The following is an 11,560-nucleotide window of genomic DNA, read 5'->3' as shown; positions in this document are numbered from 1 at the left end:
ACTATATGCCAGACACTATTGAGATTAAGATTGCAAAAAAAAGTGTGTTCCCTTCCTCAATTAGCTTACATTCTTTATGATAATATGGTGATGATGATGATGTTTGTCCTTCATTTTTTTTTAGGTTTTTGCAAGGCAAATGGGGTTAAGTGGCTTGCCCAAGGCCACACAGCTAGGTAATGATTAAGTGTCTGAGACTGGATTTGAACCCAGGTACTCCTGACTCCAAGGCCGGTGCTTTATCCACTACACCACCTAGCTGCCCCTGTCCTTCATTCTTGAAGAAGTTTATGCCATTAAGGAGGTGATATCATGGTAAATGTGAATTGGATTTGAGTGGGGGTGTGCTGTGCAAAGTCACTTTTTCTCAAGAGCTATTTGTTTCCAGTGGCCATATATCAGGATGACTGGAGATGGTCCTGGATAAGAGGCAATCTGGATAGGATGACTTGGCCAGGGTCCCATAGCTAGTAAGCCAGATTTGAATTCAGATCCTCCTGAATTCACCTAGGTGGCATTAGTGGATAGAGCACCAGTTCTAGAATCAAGGGGACACTGACACATCCTGGCTGTGTGACCTTGAGCAAGTCACTTAATCCTAATTTCTTATATTCTAAATTCATCATGGGAACAGTGATGGAGAAGTTTGGGAGACTAGAGGTTAAAGAAATAGAATTTGTACCTTTTGGAAATGCTTGTTTGAAACAAAGGTACTAGAATTTTTTTTCTGTCATTTTTTACTTTCTATTGATTGAGAGGTAACTCATCCATTGTTTTTTAAGTCTTGGTTTCAAACCTTACGTAAAATAATCAGCAAAACATTCTAGGTTGAAAGCATATATATTCTGTTTAACATAGCTATCCATTATGTGCTATATGCTGATATCTTATTCTTTCACCAAGATGAAAACAGGAAAATGATTTCTTTACTTTTAAAAAAGTCTTTCTCCATAATTCAGTCTAAGCTTTACATATGCTTTGATTTCAGTGAGACTGTATTTATCACACATCCTTCATCTTTACATGGATGTGTCTGCTTTAATTCTGAAATGCTATAAGATAACAATGCAACAAAAGCACCATGATGACTTGGCAGGGCTATTTGAAGTGAATGAAATAAAACCACTACAAAATGTATTGTGGGCTTGAATTTTTTTTTTTTGACTTTTAAAATAAATATCTGTTAAAAACTGTCAGCAGTATTGAGCTTTGGTGGCATGTAAGCTCAAAAAATGATATTTGATTAATACATAAGACCATGTTTCTCCAAGATGGAGAGTTCTGATTAAAAGAGTTGAAGTAAGCCTGGAATAGAGTCAGAATGAAAAATACTAAAGGAAATTCATTCTTTCAGAGCATTGTTCATGCTCTATAAGATGGGGCTTCACTCTGGGGGAAATACTTTAATTGTTATGAATAAGATTCAAACTTTTTGGTGTCCATATAAGTCAAGCAAGTATTGTTCTAATTATTTTTTTAACCTCATAGAGTAATTCATAGAATTTAAGTACTTAGGAAGGTAGGAATTATTTTTGTCTTTATATGGATATATTGGAGAGAATGTTGGACTTGAAGTTAAGAACACTTGAATTCAAATACTGCTTGAGACATTCACTAGTTGTGTGACTCTGGGCAAGTCATTTAACTCTCTGTTCCTCAGTTTCCTTATCTGAGAAATGGACATAGGGAAGCTAACTGGGGAAGGCAGCTAGATGGTAAAGGTAGATAGAACTCCAGACCTGGAGTAGGGAGATCCAAATTCAGCCTCAGATTCTAACTAGTTGTGTGATCCTGGGCAAATCACTTCATCCTCTTTACTTTAGTTTTCTCATCTGTAAAATGAACTGGAGAAGGAAATGGCAATTTCTTTGCCAAGAAAACCCCAAATGGAATCATGAAGAATCAGACACAAGTGAAATGACTGAATCTCAATGAAACAGCCAAGATTTTGTCCTTTATTTGGTGAATTTACAAGAAAGCAGGAGTTAAACATTTTGATTTTTGATCACATTCAATACAATTCTCCTCTAGACCTGCCTGCACTCAGTAAGTAGGTGATGTGGGGGCTGGGGAAGAGCAGAGTCTTCCTCATTGTGTAGCTATGATTCAGAAACTGCATTCCAAGTTAATGAACCTTGTCCTGTAATTCACATGCTTGGAATGTGTGAATGGTATAAATCAGTAAATACATAAGATATTTCTAAAAGCATGCGAATATGGTTTCTCTGTGTGGAATCTATAGCAAAATTTATGGCACCTACAAAAATGATGAGAGAGAAAGATTCATATTATTAAGCTAATAATAAGTTATCTGACTAGTTCAGCTTTGCCATGTTTTCAAACATCAAATTAGGTCCAGGAAAATTCCACATGATTTACAAAATGGGCATTGACCCAACTCAAATCTGCCAGCATCTCCTTGGTATCCTTACCTCCTTTTTAGTGTTTCCCATACCACTAGGTTAAGAAGACATAATTGTTTGCTTATAAAAACATTCAGAGTTCCATAATATAACCACAATATCTCATTAGGACCAGCCACAAGGGAGGACATTCCATTTCTTTTCAGTTCATCACTTGATTCTCATTAGGGTCAGCTCTGATTTCTCTTTACCACTTTCCATGTGAGTCAGAATTTACTTTCTAGGTTGAAGGGGGTCATATTTCTGTTATAATTCTTTTCCATCTTGTCTTTGGGAAACTAAATGCTCAATGTCTAATGAATTTTTATTGTTCTAATCAGAAAAATATTTATAAATGATTCTTTAAACCATTTGTGTAAATAGGTGCTATCCCATGCCTACCACCTCCCTCCCCCAAATGATGAAGGGATACAAATGAAGAGATTGCATTTTACCAGGAGAGATAAAAAGTTTGAAAAATTGTAGCTTCCCACTTTACCTCAGGGCATCCACTTCTTTTCAAATGCCTGGATTTAAATGGCAATTGGGCCTGAAAAAACCCTATAGCATTAATTGGTTACCTTTGAGTCAAATTTTTGTTTTGAGGAATAATAATGGGAATGAGGAGGTTTTCTGTTGCCATAGTTTGGAAGTACTTACTTATGGCACAGTAAGACCAAACCTTAGTGTGCCAGACCACTCAGGTTCAAGGGGAAAAAAAATAAATCAGCTTATAAGGTTTAACAAAGTGCCATTGTTTCTATGCTTTTTCATCATTCTCAAAGCAGAGGACTGTGATTGGACAGTTTGAGTTGTCCAATCAGCCCAAAACATGCTTGTTGATCATCTACAAATGTTAATTAAACAATCAATCAACCTTCATTTAGTACCAAATTTATTATATACCAAATGCTGGGAATATGCATTGAAAGACAAAAGACAGTCCATGTCATCAGAGACAACATGTAAACAACTATGTACCAACAAGAGAGATGCAGTATGAATTGTAGACACAATAGAAGGAAAGCACTATCATTAAAAGGCTTCTTATAGAAGATGAGATTTTTACTGAGACCTGAGGGAAGTCAGAAAGGTCTACGTTGAGGAGGAAGAACTTTGCAGGCATTGGGGACAGTTGGAGAAAGTACTCGGAGTTAGGGGATGGTATGTCTTAGAGGAATACCAAGGAAGTCCGTGCAACTAGATCACAAAGTGGAAGGGTGTTGTAAAATCAAAGAAAATAGGAAAAGAAGGGACTTGCTGAAGTTTATTGATTGGGGTCAGGGAGAGTGATATGGTCAGATCTATGCTTGAGGTATATCATTTTGATAGTTAAGTAGAGGACTGCCTGGGTGAGGAGAGATTTATGACTATAAGACTCGTCTTGGATTCAGGAAGACCTGGGGTTGAAGTTCTGTTTTTGACACATTCTAACTATGTGACTACAGGTCAGTTATTAAATCTTTCAGGATTGCCAGGCAACTCTTTCAGAATAAGTATTACAGACAGTTCTCATTCTGTTTTCTGGAGGGAGATTCCACATGTGTAGCTCTCTACATTGATGAAATCACAACATGGGAAAATTAGAGGAGGAGAGAATCTCCTAAATGCAAACTAGTGAATGATATTTTAGTAAGTGTTGACTTTTCAAGTGAAAGGGCTAAGGATTTTCTTGTAGGTACATCATTTATTCAACATCTACCCACCATAATATCTAGAATGAAGGAGGTGAGAGTATTGCTAAAAACTTCCCTGGTGAGCCTTCATATCAAGTAATTTGTTCAGGTCTGGGAATTGAATAAATTACAAATTAAATATTATTTTTTAAAAAATACTCTAGATGCACATTAAGATTCTGGAGACTATCTCAAGGAGGTTAATTAGAATGGTGAAGTGACTGGAGGCCATATCATAAGGAATGGTAGCAGTTACTGGGGATATTTTGCCTGAAGTAAAGAAGGCATAAGACAAGTTATCAGAGAGAAGACAGAAACATTTTATTCAAAGGGCAGAACTAGTACAGTTTGGGGACATCACAGAGGAGAGGACTTTAGTTGGAAAGTGGGCACAACTTCTCTCAGAGTAGAATAGATTGCCTAAAGAGATAAGGAGTTATATATACCTTGAAGATTTTCAATTGTAAGTTGAAAAAAAATTAGAGATGTTATAGAATATCTTCCTGGTTTATTAAACTAAGGGGTCCTTGAACTTACAAAAGAAAATTAACATCTTTATTTTCACTAACCTCTCTCTGAAATTGAGTATTTCTTTCAATTTTGAGAACAGTTCTGCAAAAGTGGTCCCCAGTCATCCTCAGATTACCTCCAGGACATAAAAAAGTTTAAAAATCCTTGGTTTAGATGATCTCAGAGGTTCTTTTCAATTCTAAAATTCTGTGAAGTCAAAATTTTGTGCTTTTTTATTTTTTAGAAATAAATTTTATCATCAGTAATTATGAACTAGATTGAAGAATTGCTTGTTAAAAAACATTCAAGGAAGGCATGTAGGCATGACCTCTCAGAAATCCTTTCTCAGAATAATTAATTATTTATTAAACTTCCATTTCAACCTTGAGATATATTTTTAAGTTACAGTAGGAAAACAATCAATAGGGGAAAAAATCCTCCCCCAAATACTCTTGTACTTTAGGCAAAAATGTTAATTATTTATATTATTTTATATAATTTTAGGGGGTTGCTAAACAGCGGACACTCATGATTTTGATCAGTGAAGGGGCATGATTAACTTACACTATCCTACAGTCACTTATTTACATGGGACTTTACTCCATACCATTCTTTAAACACAGATAATTGCCATGGTAACGACAGTATTTCAAGACTCTCACACCTATACTTGCACCTCTCTTAAAGAAACACAGAACCTGATCTAGTAGAATTAACTCAGACAATCATTATGTTTTTTTATTTGCTGTTTCATAGTTGTCAGGGTTTAGAGGAGAAGTTGGGCACTATCACCTGCTATTAACAGTGCCCAGAAAATACCAGTGTCCTACTAGCACTTTGACATGTTAAATGAAAATATTGTATTGTGTCTAATGACATGCAAAGAGTGATTAATGGATTCTAGATTGTTAGGGTCTGAAGACTTTTTTTTTTTTTTTTGCAAGGCAATGGGGTTAAGTGGCTTGCCCAAGGCCACACGACTGAATTTGAACTCAAGTACTCCTGACTCCAGGACCAGTGCTCTATCCACTGTACCACCTAGCCACCCATGGGTCTAAAGACTCTTGAGGAAAACATAATAGAGAACATGAATGATGGAATGCTAAAGCACATTTTATTTTTTTTATTTTTTTAGATTGTTCAAGGCAATGGGGTTAAATGGCTTGCCCAAGGCCACACGGCTAGGTAATTATTAAGTGTCTGAGGTCAGATTTGAACCCAGGTACTCCTGACTCCAAGGCCAATGCTTTATTCACTGCACCACCTAGCCACCCCTAAAGCACATTTTAAAAAGGATTTTGAAATGTAACTTTATTATAATCTAACAAAAAAAGAATGGGAATGACTAAAATCAAAATTTGTCTCTGAATGTTGTGATGGGACTGCAGCAGTCTTATATTTGAAATTCATGGGTGCATAATTATGGTCCAAAACAGCTAAATACACTGGTCTAAGATACAAATTATATATTTTTAAATTGCCGCATTCACTCTGAAGCTCATTTATTTCCTTCAGCATTTCAAAGATTAAGCATATATTCTGTTCAGCTAGATAACAAAGTGACAAACATGTCACACTACTGACATTAGACAACAATTGCCTATAAAACTAGAATTCTGATTCAGGGCTCTAGTTTCATTTTCTTACAGGTCATCATCTTCAACAGAGAGTACAGCTGTCTGAGCAAACTGTAGGTCCTACTCACATTGTGCTGCCAAGACTGGTTCCTTGACAACTTCTGGAGGTTCAAGAGCAAGCACTGCCACACACACACACACACTAGGAAGGACTTCTCAAAATTGTGTTTACTTTTGGTTGAAATGTCATAGTACTGAAATGGTCAAAGGATATGGAAGGGCAATTTACAGATGAGGAAATCAAAGCAATCCAGTCATATGAAAAATTTCTCTAAATCTTTACTTATTAGAGAAATGTAAATTAAAGCATCTCTGAGGTACCATCTCATACCTATCAGATTGGCCAATATGACCAGGAAGGACAATGTTCAGTGTTGGAAGGGGTGTGGGAAATCTGGGATACTAATACATTGTTGGTGGAGCTGTGAACTCATCCAACCTTTCTGGAGAGCAATTTGGAATTATACACAAAGGGCATTCAAAATGTGAATACCCTTTGATCCTGAAATACCACTACTGGGTCATGAAAAAGGCTAAAACTATCACGTGTACAAAAATGCTCATAGCAATCATGTTTGTGGTAGCAAAGAATTGGAAATTGCATGAATGTCCATTATTTGGGGAATGGCTGAACAAATTGTGGTGTATATACATTATGGAATATTATTGTTCTATTAGAAACCACAAGGAATGGGGTTTCAGAGAAGCCTGGAAAGACTTGCATGAATTGATGCTGAGCAAGATGAGCAGAACCAGAAGAACATTGTACACCCTAACAGCAGCATGGAAGTGATGACTAACCTTATTGGACTTGCTCATTCCATCAATACAATAATCAGGGACAATTTTTAAAATACCTGAATTGGAGAATATCATCTATATCCAGAGAAAGAACCGTGGAGTTTAAACAAAGACCAAAGTCTAATAACCTTCCTTTTATTTTTTTAAAGTATCTTATGTACTACATAATTTTTCTATTTCTCATATTTTATTTTCTCAAGTATATGATTTCTCTTTCAACACATTCAATTTTGATCAATGTATAGCTTGGAAACAATGTAAAAATTATCAGACTGCCTTCTATGGGGGGATGGGAGGAGGGAAAGGAGAATAATTGTAAAATTCAAAACATTACAAAAATGATAGGTAGAAACTACTGTATATAGTTGGAAAAAAATAAAATATTAATAAAAATTTAAAAAATGTCATATTACTAAAGATACCTCTTCCTATGGAAGATAATTGATTTCACCTTGACTTTTCTTTCCTCAATATCTATTTTGTTGCCACATAGTACTATAGTGATATTTTCACACATAGTCCAGATTGCTATTTCTCTTTCCACATAGCAGATCTCTATGCAAATTAGGTACATTCTCATAAGTAACTCTTGATGTTACATCAAGCATTATAATGACACATTGATTTTGTATGTGATAGGTATTTCTCAGATCATCAAATTACTCTTGGCCAGTTGCTACAAACTTCTCAAATTCACTGGTCAAGTGACATTTTACAAATTTAGTTTTTTTCAATACCTCCATCACCAACTGATACAAGTTTGAACTGCACTTGGTGTTTTCCTTTTTCACCATCATATTGGTTCTTATAGAAGTATCTCTATCTCTGTCTGAGTGATGGAAAGGTAGATTAAGTGAAATTCTGATGCTATGTAGGACTTCATATGACACTTTCACTGTGTTCAATATCTTCACTTCATCACTGCCACCTTTATACTTAGGTAAATGGAAAATTGAGAAAATCATGCTGGTTTTGGATAGCATCTAAGTTTACCTTTGAGTAAATTTAGTTTATTGGGTTTATCATCATTGTTTTTGTGGCTTGCATGAGACTTTTATTGCCCATGAATGACTGACAAATTATGATCATCAAAATGAAATATATATGAGAGCCATCTTCATGGTAGTTTCTGATAAAATGTGTCTGATGCTTAACAATTGAACTATGAAAAGAAACCCCAAAGTTTACCTTCCATATAATTAAACATATGTTTCATTATGTCTTTTCACCTGAAAAGAAATTGAAGTTTGAATAATTCTACCTGTCCTGAGGACAGCCCTTCTCTCAGTTAAGGGAGGATTTCTTGGGTTCCCCTATCTTGAGGATGCCAAAGCTCTCCTGAGAGAGAAGAAAAGACACTCTTCTGTTTGATTGTTTTCTTTTGAATTAAATGTGACAATAAGTCTAAATCAACCAAGATAACTGAGAAAAAATTTATATTAGCATAACAGTGAGGTGAACTTGAGTAGTATGTGACAGATTTTACCCTCTACTTAAACTGGACAGCCTCCAAACCTTTAATGTCCCTCAGGAATTTACTGGGGGAAAACATCACTACCTGAGATTTTACATCAGTAAACCAAATACTCATTTTTCACTTTCAAGATAAGTCCTCAAATCTCAAGGACATCCTTATTATATCTCCTTGACACAGACTCATAGGTTCACATATTTAGACTAGAAATGGCCTTGTATCCAGTGCAAGTATTTCATTTTGCAGTTGAGGAAACTGAGGCCCAGAGAGAAGGGACTTGTCCCATTCTTCAGAGAAGAATAAGAAATATGTAATTTTTAAAAAGCCTAATAAATGTGGTTTGGTTTTAGTGGTTTTGACTATCATTGATTAATAAACTCTGAGGAAACAAGTTAAAAGTAATTAATCACATATTATATGCCCAATATTGGGTGCTGTGCACACAAAAGAAATAATATATGTCCTTCCCTTAAGGAACTTGAAATTCTGTTAAGGAGAATAGATTAAATTCATATGAGACAGTATACTATATATATGTATGCATATACCCATACAAATATGTTTGTATAAACATGCAAGGATTTGCACATACATATATTATACTTAAGTGCTGATTGGTCTATTTCTTTTCTTTTCTTTTCCTTGTTATAAAATGTGTTTCCTTGTAAACTTTGATCGAAGTCTGCCAGTGGGAGGTATAGAGATCAAATTATATTACTTTTTCTAATGATATTTCTTCAACTATTTGAAAATAGATTTATTCTTCCCATATCTTCTCCAGCCAATATTTACCTAAATTGTAAATCCATTTTTTCTTCATTTAGTACATAGGTAATTATTTTAATGCAACATTGTATAATCTACATATCTGATCTGTGTCCCATATGTCTTCATACAAGTTAATGATGCAAATGTTGAATAGGAAAGGACCAATTCTATGTACTATCCCCATTCTAGGGATCCTTTTCTGGACAAAGTCTTTCTTAAAATTTGATCCTTAGGGGTGGCTAGGTGGCACAGTGGATAAAGCACTGGCCCTGGAGTCAGGAGTACCTGGGTTCAAATCCGGACTCAGACACTTAATAATTACCTAGCCATGTGGCCTCAGGCAAGCCACTTAACCCCATTGCCTTTCAAAAACCTAAAAAAAAAGTTATAAAGAAAACCCACTATAAAATTTGATCCTTAGAACTAAACCTAGTTATGCAATCTATTTAGTATATTTAGTATAATCTTGATATTGAATTTCTTTTAATGTAGCTTTAAATTGCTTTCTTTTCAGAAATTTTACACTGTTCATACTGCATTTGCAGTCAACTCCTCTCTAGGTCCTTTTCATAAAAATGCTATTGAGATTATAAGTCTAGGACTTACATAAGTTAATATGTTTAGCATTATTAGATTTAGCCTAATTTCCCAATCTTTACAAATCTTTTTGGATCTTGATTCTCATTCACTGATAATTATTTTAATTCAACATTGTATGATCTACATATCTGATCTGTGTCCCATATGTCTTCATACAAGTTAATGATGCAAATATTGAGTAGGAAAAGACCAAGAATAGAGAGCTTCTTCTCATTGATACTGACTCATTATTCAACATTGTTGTTTAATTCATTTTGAAATTTGCTACTATCCAGTTTACAATTCTTCCCTTTGTCCACAAGGATCACATGAAAGACTTTATCAAATACCTTGAGTTTTTCCTAATTTATCAAGTCAGTAAAGGATAAAATGAGTTTTTTCTGGTATGACATACTTAGGGAATTCATTTTGTTTCCTTTTAACTGATGCTTTCTTTTCTAGACAAAATAAAAAAAATCTTTTTGAGAAGCTCATCAGAAATTGATGTCAACTTCCACTAATTTGTTATTGTGTTGAAAAATTTTAAATTTGTAAATCATTTACCCTGCTGAACCTACTCCCTACCTTTTTATTAAATGAAAATTTACTTGCTTCTAGTTTTTGGAATCAATAATTTTTAATGATTCTTCAGATATGTCTTTCTGCATTCTGAAGCAGTTGTTCTTTGAATCCATGGTTTGATGTCAGAAAGCTTGGACTTGAGACCTGGTACAGTGAAAGAATGGGAAAAAATAAACTCATGATTCTCAAGGTTCCTTATCTTTATAAATCTGTATTTTTTTCTTTAAAGAGTGGTTTTGAGCTCAACAACAAAGAATAAAGCACTATATTAGATGGAAATTATTATTAGTTATTATTAAAAATACTGCTACTGTGAGGCATAACTTATTCTAGAAATTTGAATTCATTTGTTCACATTATTTCTTTACCTATACCTGACTGAAATGTCATTTTCGATAAGTTTATGTTAATAGTCTAGAAGTCATTGTTTTTGACAGAGAAGACAGAAATAGAAAAGATGTTGAATAAATTATTTTATCTTATCTAACATTGCCCTAAATGTCCCCAGTATGGGACCTATTTAGTCCTTATTCTTATTCCTTGAATATAATTTTTAAAAAAGTCATTTTGGTGAATTACTTTAGGATATTTTCATAATATGTTTTGAGATTTAATCATCATGAACTAGCCTTACAATTTAATATCACTCCTCTTTTTGTATGCTTCCTTAGTTAAATGACCCTGGTTCTAGCTATACTTTTCAATCTTTATTCATTGGAAAGCATAACTTCCTTATATGCCTCCTCTTTTCTTTTTTATTGAAATCATTCACAATGATGATAAGCACATTTTATTTCTGAAACTTTCTTATACTTTATAAATGGTTTTTACCATTTACAGTTTCTGATTATGGAATCATATTTTCCTTTTCTTTGAGTTTTTTGAAATCTTAAATCTTACTTTCTAAGGCCAGTATAGTAGTCTGAGGGATATTCAAGAACTTGACATTGTAATCAGACTTGGGTTCAAATGTAAGTTTTGCTCCTTATTTCCTGAATCACTTTAGGCATGTCATTTCAACTCTGCATTTTTGCAGCTATAAAATGATGGGACTGAAATAGTTGTCTGAGAGGTTCATCGCAGTTCTAATTCCTATGATCCTGCAGTCCTATACCCATGTCCAACATTCTT

At 34.4% G+C, this 11,560-nt stretch overlaps 1 pseudogene; it reads right to left on the bottom strand.

Annotated features, from left to right (window-relative positions):
- Positions 1–6,231: 6,231 nt before the first annotated feature.
- Positions 6,232–7,634, bottom strand: LOC141487646 (GTP-binding nuclear protein Ran-like; annotated as a pseudogene).
- Positions 7,635–11,560: the final 3,926 nt, after the last annotated feature.

Source organism: Macrotis lagotis, chromosome 1 (genome assembly GCF_037893015.1).
Source record: "Macrotis lagotis isolate mMagLag1 chromosome 1, bilby.v1.9.chrom.fasta, whole genome shotgun sequence".
Lineage (NCBI taxonomy): Eukaryota > Metazoa > Chordata > Mammalia > Peramelemorphia > Peramelidae > Macrotis > Macrotis lagotis.
This window is presented reverse-complemented; position numbering and strand designations above follow the sequence as displayed.